Consider the following 6,153-nt stretch of genomic DNA (forward strand, 5'->3'; position numbering starts at 1 on the left):
TTAATGCCAAGCAGATGTGACGGTGAGAGTTCGGCTGCACCAGCCGAAGCAAACCACACCATTCTCTTCTGTCACCGTGAATCTCGGGTCCCAGGCCCACTCCAAACGGGGGAACGACGCCGTCAATGAGTCGGCCACGTGTCGACCTAGTGGCTTCAACTGGAACCCAGCCATCCCCATGCGGGCCCTCCACTCCCCGAACACCTCGCATCTTTCAACCCTGTCCCTACCTTCGCAAGCAACCGAGTTCCCCAATTTTCGCCTTAGCCCCTCCTCTGCCCACACTCGCTCCAGCGGGCGACGCACCACCCCAGACTCGATCGACTCGAGCAGCGCCCTGTAGTACGCCAGCGCCTCCCCCACGCGCGTCGTGAATGGCACCGTGTTCCCGTTCATCTCCTGCTCCACCAGCGTCACCACCCGCGGCGCCAGACCCTTCACACGCTGGAGGAGCTCGTCGCCCGTGTTCTCCACGGACACGCTCTCGTCCGGCATTCTGTACAGCTTGAACGCCAAGTTCATCGCCAGCACCTCGTCAGGCTCGCAGCCCAGCGAGTCGCGGCTCAACTCGCTCAGCTTCTGCCTCACGATGTTAAATACTAACCTAAATCCCCTACGGGCCTCGAGATCGCTCAGTCCATCCCGAAGCATCCTCAGCCTCTTCTCACGGTAGAGGCTGTCTGCGAGCGTCGTGATCTTGAGGGTGAATTGATTGCCCGCCTGACTCATGGACAGCCTGTCAAGGAGATTGTTGTACTGTCCTTCCCAACCAATATCGAAATCAATTACATGGAGCCTGTTAGTGGAGGGTTGCTCCGATGCAGCTTCCAAAATCGCGTTATTGGCAGCCATGAAACCGAGCCAGAAACAAGGAGACAGTTCGTAAAGTGACCGAGCCGAGCATACATGTTCCTCGGTGAACAACTCCGCCACGGGAGGGGGTAATCGACTGGGCTCACGCGCGATTTAAGCGCAGACAACATGTATCCCATCAATTTCTGCTTTGAATTACTCATGGGGTTCGGCACGGCAGACAAGCGTCTCATGATCTCCGAAGCCACGTCTACTCTGCCCTCGTATATCGCCGTCGCAGCCTCCAGTAGCGACTGCTCACACAAGATGGATAACGGTGACCTCTGGACGGGGGGCTTGACGATCTCCACCGGAGACCTCTGGAGTCTCCGGACGCGGGTCTTGGCGCTCTTTACCGGAGGCCTCTGGACCGAAGACTTGACGCTCTCACTTCCTTTGGAGACCTCGGAACTGACAAAGGCGTTGCTCGGGACCTGGAAGACCTCATAGGACTCAGCCCCGCTCGATAGGGATTGGCTGTTGCTGCTGAACGACCCGAGGACGTTGACGACCAGATCTCCCGCAAAAAAGGGCTGCCGTGGGTCATGCCAGTTTGAGAGTGAGCGTCGAAGGCATCTCTGAGCTTCTTGGGATTTTGGCCACAGAGTTCCTGGATCGCGCGCTTGCTGCTGGAGGAGAGTTTCTTAGGCCATGCGGAACGCTCCATTGATGAGAGAGGTCTTGTGCTTTGCTTTTGTGATGAGGGAGGAAAGTTAAGAAAGAGAGTGAGAGAGAGTGGCTTTTTGACAGACAAAAGAGCTCAGGGTCATGTGTGAAAGAGGGAAGGAAGAAGCGCATGGAGGTGGTGCGAAGGTTCCATGTCTTGCGGGATCTAGGCAAGTTACGAGCAGCTAGGTCGATCGCAAATGATGTTATGATACATAGTAAATTCCTTTTTTAGAAAAAAATGAACATCTTGTTTTATTAGTATTGTTATTGGGCCAAATTTTAGAGAAGAATTTAAAGTGAAAGCATCTCTCAAGAAAAAAAAAGGAAAGATTTGAAATTGACCTTATCTCAAATAATAATTTAGAGTGACAAATTTAATCTCAAACAAAGTACCAAATTTACTGGTGAAATCTTAATGTAACTAACGGCATTTTCGTTCAAAATCCTTTTTTTTTTTTATTTCTTTTTCTTTCTCAAGAATAACTGTATTACACGGGTATCAATATGGGGTTTTTGGCGATGTCCAAAATTTAATTTGAAGTAAAATTGTCATAACTGTATTACGTGTGCATTCGTATGTTTGGACCAATTTGTGAATTTCCGAGAGAGAGACCACATCTTTAATAAGGGGTGGTTAGCTCATTCTCTTTTGAAGATGGAGGTTTCTAAGGAACAACCGGTAAAATCAAGATGCTCCATGCTCATGAAATACTCGGGGAATTGTCCTCCGGCAAAGAGAATGCACAGAAATATCCCTTGATCTTCCTCTTGTGTGAGGTGATCCTAGTACATGAGGAGAGATGAACATACATTCAAACATTGGCTGAATATGATAATTCCAAACATCACCATCATAACAAGTAGACACTGCAAGTTATATAGACATAGCAAGATTTAAAGATAAAAATAAAATGAAGAATCTATTAATCCATGAATCATAATTGCTAGGTTCAACCTTAAAATGCATGTTGAAATTCGCATAAATTACGTGTAACAAAAACAACATATGGTGATGAAAATTGGAGTCTTGTTTTTGGGTAATATTAGCAAAAGGAAAAAAGAAAGAAGAAAAGACAAAAACTAAAAAACACCCCTTTTATATATTTTGAGTAAATTTGGCCCTGCATATATTGTTTCCCTCATTTGCGGCTTTGCGTCTACCCAACAGACTGTGGCTGCAAGGAGCGGTGGCAAGGGAAAAGGTGGTTGCTTTCCTTGATGAGCCGCCGTAGCCACCTCCGCCAGTGGCCTCGCTGGATGGGAATATAATGGGGAATGTTGGGTTGGAAGACAATGGAGGGGGGAGGGTCGAAGCGGAGATGGACGGGAAGGATTGCCGGGTGCTCACTGAGAAGGTTATCGAGCTCGAAAGCTTAGGTGAATTCGATAGATATTGTTGCTTATGACTTATTGTCTTTTTAACCATTTTCGAAGGCTTGGAGTAGTTAGTTTACCTCAGCTGAATGGGTTCTTGGATATCAGTTGTGCTAGAATGGTTAGCTTTTGTTGCATTTGACCGAATGCAGCACCTTGTGTCCATAGTTGAGAGAGAGGGAGGGAGGGAGGGAGTGTTTGTTTAAGGAATAGGATAAATATTTTTCGAGATAAAACGGGCATACTGTGTTTTGACGCCATGCTTGTTCCTTAGAGTGTATGAGCTGTTATGGGTTGGTAGTTGCTTCTTGCAGTAGCATTATAATGTTCCATGCACCTGTTTGCTGGATGGAAATTTTGTCATGTGTAATTTACCAACCCAAGTAAACAGAGCACGAGTACCTGAAGCTGCTCCAGAGTTTTGGATAATGATTAAAAGATCCATAATATAAAGCAAGCATCCAGCAATGTAACGGGTAAGACCAGAAACAATGCTGTCTTTCCAGAGAAGTCATTGATATTCCCAAGATGTTCAACGAGTTCATACGACTCGGATGCAACTACATATGCTCCACCAAAAAGAAGCACTCTTGAGGTTATGCCCCCAAGGATAGGTCTCACCACTCCATAACCATTGACACTACCAATAAGAGAAGTCTCGAGAGTGTTTTCTTTACTGCAGTAAAAGTGAGCCCACATCGTTATGCCCATCGGTCTTCTTCCAGTGGAGTTTTAGTTGGAATATTCGAAGTACCAGAGAGACGATTCACACATTCCAAGAGCAATAACTGCAGTTATGTGGTAATGCAACTGTATGACATCCTTCCAGTGTTGAACGAACTTCAAAAACCATATAAGTCCAAGTCCAAGGTAAGCCAATGACATTAAACCAAACACTACCATCAAAGGACCCATTTTTCGTCTCTTTCTTTGTCAACTTCAATTTGTTAAAGATGGCTAATCAATGCTTGAAAACCATCTTGGACTTTTCTTTTCTTTCTTTTTGACCAACGTGTGCCCTCCTTCTTGAAGACTCCACCATCTACTTGCAGGCTCATCTTTCTCTAGAGCTCTGTATTCTTCTTGCAGCTTCTTCACGCTTGCGGCATATTAGGTGTTGACTCCAACACACTCCCCCCCCCCCCCCAACAACAGAAAGAGTGCCCACAAGAATTCGATAGACACCAAACGAAACAAATAGAATAACGCAGGAAATGAATGCAACGCACCGGAATGTTTTTCCCTCAACTCCAGACATTCTCTTTTTATTACTCGATTGCTTGGGTAGGAGGAATGGGATTATCTTCTTCTTTTCCCATCTTTTCAGGAAATACACCTTAAAAACAATGCATTATAGATATCACATCGCCATCACCATCGCCATCGCCATCCCCATTCGTAGCACATAACATACACATTCGTATATCAATTTGACAAACGCCAAGCAGATGTAACGGTGAGAGTTCGGCCGCGCCAGCCGAAGCGAACCACCCCATTCTCTCCTTCATCGTAAATCCCGGGTTATAGGGCCAACGGAGCCATACCTTCAATGATTCGGCCACGTGTCCACCCAGTGGCTTCAACTGGAACCCAGCCATCCCCATGCGGGCCCTCCACTTCCTGAAAACCTCGCATCTTTCAACCCTGTCCCTACCTTCGCAAGCAATCGAGTTCCCCAATTTCCGACTCAGCCCCTCCTCCACCCTCGCTTGCTTCAAGTCGTCCCTCGGCACTGTAGATTCGATCGACTCGAGCAGCGCCCCGTAGTACGCCAGCGCCTCCCCCACGCGCGTTGTGAATGGTGCTGCGTTCCCGTTCATCTCCTGCTCCACCAGCGTCACCACCCGCGGTGCCAGAGCCTTCACGCGCCGAAGGAGCTTGTCAGGCGTGTTATCCACGGACACGCCCGTGTCCGGCATTCTGTACAGCTTGAACGCCAAGTTCACCGCCAGCACCTCGTCGGGCTCGCAGCCCAGTGAGTCGCGGCTCAACTCGCTCAGCTTCTGGCTCACGATGTTGAATACTAACCTAACTCCCTTTTTCGTCGCGAGTTCGCTCAGTCGGTCCCCAATCATCCTGAGCCTCTCCTCACCGTTGATGCTATCTGCGAGCGTCGTGATCTTGAGGGTGGATTGATTGCCCGCCTGACGCATGGACAACGGGTAAAGGAGATCGATGTACTGTCCGTCCCCACCAATATCAAAATCAATAACATGGAGCTTGTTAGTGGAGGGTTGCTCCGATGCAGCTGCCACAATCGCGAAATTGGCAGCGATGAAACTGAGCTTGAAACAAAGAGACAGTTCGTAAAGTGACTGAGCCGACAACACATGGTCCATGGTGAACAACTCAGCCACGGGAGGGGGGTTATCGATGGGGCTCATGCGCGATTTAAGCGCAGACAACATGTATCCCATCAATTTCTGCTTTGAATTACTCATGGGGTTCGGCACCGCAGACAAGCGCCTCAGGATCTCCGAAGCCACGTCTACTCTGCCCTCGTATATCGCCGTCGCAGCCTCCACTAGGGACTGCTCCCACAAGATGGATGCCGGAGACATCTGGATGTGGTTCTTGATGCTCTCGCTTTTCTCAGAGACCTCGGACATGACACAGGCGTTGCTCGGGACCTGCAAGACCTCATAGGACTCAGCCCCGCTCGATAAGGATTGGGTGTTGCTGAACGACCCGAGGACGCTGACGTTCAGATCTTCGGCAAACAAGGGCTGCCGTGGGTTATCGCCAGTTTGAGAGTGAGCGTCGAAGAAATCTCTGAGCTTCTTGGGATTTTGGCCACAGAGTTCCTGGATCGCGCGCTTGCGGCTGGAGGAGAGGTTCTTAGGCCAAGCGGAACGCTCCATTGATGAGAGAGGTCTTGTGCTGTGAATGAAAGTGAAGAGAGAGAGGGACAGACATGAATTGAAGAGGCTGAGTGTGTGTGTGAGAGAGAGACAGAGAGAGAGAGAGAGAGAGGCTCATTATCCATTGTCATTGGTAGGAGGCAAGGAAGATGAGTGGCAGAGGGTGCGAAAATTCCATGTCTTGCGGACCCAGCCATGCCCACGCGCGGCGCGTACGAGTTATAGTCGATATCATGATACGTAGCAAATTCTTTTCTAGAAAAAAAATGAATATCTTGTGTTATTAGTATTATTATTGTTGTAATTGTCATCATATATCGATGGGAGTGATAATTGTTTTTTTTTTTTTTTGGTATTCTCTCAAATGTCATATTATGCATGTGACTCAAAATTATAG

General features: G+C 48.2%; 2 pseudogenes; both read right to left on the reverse strand.

The window, feature by feature from the left end:
* LOC120296124 lies at positions 1–3,810 on the reverse strand (annotated as a pseudogene).
* A 344-nt stretch (positions 3,811–4,154) lies between these two features.
* Positions 4,155–5,803, reverse strand: LOC120295271 (annotated as a pseudogene).
* Between the last annotated feature and the right edge of the window lie 350 nt (positions 5,804–6,153).

The sequence above is a fragment of the Eucalyptus grandis genome, chromosome 7 (genome assembly GCF_016545825.1).
Source record: "Eucalyptus grandis isolate ANBG69807.140 chromosome 7, ASM1654582v1, whole genome shotgun sequence".
Taxonomy (NCBI): Eukaryota; Viridiplantae; Streptophyta; class Magnoliopsida; order Myrtales; family Myrtaceae; genus Eucalyptus; species Eucalyptus grandis.